Source organism: Gossypium arboreum, chromosome 11 (assembly GCF_025698485.1).
Source record: "Gossypium arboreum isolate Shixiya-1 chromosome 11, ASM2569848v2, whole genome shotgun sequence".
NCBI classification, from domain to species: domain Eukaryota; kingdom Viridiplantae; phylum Streptophyta; class Magnoliopsida; order Malvales; family Malvaceae; genus Gossypium; species Gossypium arboreum.
The window spans coordinates 51,665,711-51,669,017 of NC_069080.1; the positions used below are offsets into that span (position 1 = coordinate 51,665,711).

Below are 3,307 nucleotides of genomic sequence, written 5' to 3' on the forward strand. Positions count from 1 at the left end.
CCGTAAATTTTTCATGAAACTAGACTCATATATATATATCTACTAATTTTTTTCTAGAATTTTGACTTAGCCAATTAGTACAGTTTATTAGTTAAATTTTTCCTGTTTCAAAACTCGACTGCACTGACTTCTTCTTACTACGAACCATTTTTCTTCCTGTACAAAATTCATATGACTAAGTCGTTTGTTTCTCTCAAAACTAGATTCAACAAGCATTCTAACCATATAAATTATACCTTCTAATTAGTTTTGTACAATTTATGGTGAATTTCCAAAGTTGAAACAGGGATCCAGAAATCGCTCTGACCTGTTTCACTAAAACTCAGATATATCATAAAATATAATACTTTTACCTGTTTTGCTTATTCCATAAGAAAATATACATAATAAGCTTTAATTTCTTATATTATTCATCTTCAAACTATGTTTTTACAATTTTAGTGATTTTTCAAAGTTACATCATTTCATTACTTGAATCTGTTTTTAGGTTACTTTCACATTTTTCATAATTTTCATGTGATAATCATCATTCAATCATACATATTAATAAACATGTATATCATCAGCTATTTTCTTAGCTAATCACTAGCAAGTATTTACACATCATTCATTATTCATATTATACCAAAAGTAGCTAAGTTTCTATACATGCCATACCCAAAACAAAACGACTAGTTATACCGAGTTATTTCTTTGATAGTGTGATCGGCCTCCGACATTTCCTTCGATCCCCGAGTGACTAGATAAGTACTATAAGAAGAATAAAATAAAGAGATTAAGCACTAGGCTTAGTAAGCTTACAAGCAAATAAATCACAACATTCAACATAATGGATAATTATGCATAATATCATCTAACATCATAAATTTCTTTACTTCTCAATTTCTATCTTATTCTTTATTCCCTTACCTTCTTTCTTACCGACCTTTCCTTTTCATAAGTATAATCTACTTTTCCTTTGCTGTTAATTCACTGTAATTTAACTCAGATATCGACCCGTTGAACCACTGGAATACTAAGGATACTAGGGCCGTTCTCGTCTATCAATATCTCGCCAATGCCATGTCTTTGACATGGACTTACATGAATTATTCCTGTCTCCAATGCCATATATAATATGGACTTACATGGCTCAATCTCGTCTCCAAAGCCATATTTCTAATATGGACTTACATGGCTCATTTCATTACGTCCTATCAACCCTAATATCCTAACATTCCTAGGGTTCAACCGGCTTTCTAACACTTTTCCTCTGTCACTTCACCTTAAATTCGACTTTAAATATTTTCATAACATAAATATATAAATGCTGAAATTGACAATAATAATGTAAGATAAAAGAATATTGCATTTATTTTATCAAACTTACCTTGATACAAAATGTGACTAAACCTTACACTTTAGTCCTTTACTTTTTCTTTTCCTCGTTCTTCTTTGGATTCTTGATCTATAATATAAAATATTTCTACCCATTAGCATTTATTTGATTTCTATTTCACTTCACAATTTATGCTGTTCAAAATTTGAAATTGCACTTTTACCCCAAAATTTACAGCTTTTACAATTTAGTCCCTACTCAATTCACCCATCAATTGAACTAATTTTTCTAAATTAACACTTTTATTTTATCATTATAAACTATTTCACGCCTTTGATATTCTGAATTTCAACACCAACATCTAATTCACAATTTTGCTCACAATTAGGTCCTAAATACCATTTTCTATCAAAATGACTTAATAAAACAATCTTAATATGAAATTAGAACTTCAATTTCATAATAATTCATCATAAACTACCCTTACTCAGCCAGGGTAACTTCCAATTTCACCCACCAAATCAAAAACTAATGAATTAGATGATTGGACCTAATTGTAAAAGTCACAAAACATAAAAATTACTAAGAACTAGTAAAATTGAACTTACATGGTGCAAAAATATGAAAAACCAGCATAGGAGACCTATTACGGTGTTTCGGTGAGAAAGATGAAGAAATGTCTAGATTTTCAATCACATCATTTTTTAACTATTAACTTTTATGCTAATTCCAATTTTGTCCCTTGTTCACATTGTTTTCTTGCTTATTTCATACCCAAACCGTCCAGCCATTAACCTTTGGGTCTAATTGCTCTTTAAATCCATCTTTTAAATACTTAAGCTATTTACTCACAATTTAATAAATTTTGAGTTATTTTCGATTTAGTCCTTTTAATTAATTAGCTATCCAAACATCAAAATTTTCTAACAAAACTTTAATACTAACTCAATGACACTTCATAAATATTTATAAAATATTTATAGCTCGATTTTCAAATTCGAGGTCTCGATACCTCGCTTTTTGACCCGTCGACCTAATAAATTATTTTAATTCACTAATTTCACCATTTCACAAATTCTTCTAAATTCTTACTTGACTCATAAATATTAAGTTACTATCTTGTTCAATCTTATTTGTCCGATTTAGTGATCCGAAATCACCATTTTGACACCACTGAAAATTAGGCCGTTACATTCTACCTCGGATTTGTGGTTTCGCAACCACCGATCCATTTAGGCCCTATTTCGGATGTTACATTTCTCCCCCTTTAGGGATTTTCGTCCCAAAATCTTACCGTGAAGAGATTTTGGTACTATTTTCGCATAGCCTCTTGAGTTCCCATGTAGCCTCATCTACCCGTGTCTATTCCATAGTACTTTCACAACCGCAATACTTTTATTCCTTAATTGCTTTACCTCTCGAGCTAGAATCTTTACCGGTTCTTCACCGTAAGTCATGTCTGGTTGAATCTCAACCTTTGTCTAAGAAATCACATGTGACGGATCTGAATGATAACGACGTAGCATAGACACATGAAATACATTTTGAATCTTCTCTAACTCAATCGGGAAAGCTAACCAATATGCTAATGGTCCGACTCTCTCAATCACTTCAAACGGTCCAATAAAACATGGACTTAGTTTGCCTTTCTTGCCAAATCTGAGAACTTTCTTCCACGGGGATACTTTCAAAAAAAAACTTTGTCACCAACTTGATATTCGATCTCTTTTCTTTTTAAATCTGCATATGACTTCACCGTCTTCAGTCGCTTTTAAACAATTTCGATAACTTTCACTTTTTCTTCATTTCTTTAACTAGATCAACCTCAGAATCCGCTTTCTTTAAGCTCTATCCAATATAAAGGTGTGCGACATTTACGTCCATACAAAGCTTCATAAGGTGCCATCTTCAAACTCGATCGATAACTATTATTGTAGGCAAACTCTACTAATGGTAAATATTTTCCCAACTACCTTGAAATTCTAATAC

At 31.5% G+C, this 3,307-nt stretch overlaps 1 long non-coding RNA gene across 1 annotated transcript; it reads right to left on the reverse strand.

Annotated features, from left to right (window-relative positions):
- Window positions 1–480: 480 nt before the first annotated feature.
- LOC128283432 (uncharacterized) lies at window positions 481–1,465 on the reverse strand. Its single transcript, XR_008273775.1, has 2 exons — window positions 1,370–1,465; window positions 481–750 (listed from the first exon to the last, which is right to left on the reverse strand). It is a non-coding gene; the product is annotated as an uncharacterized LOC128283432 (long non-coding RNA).
- Window positions 1,466–3,307: the final 1,842 nt, after the last annotated feature.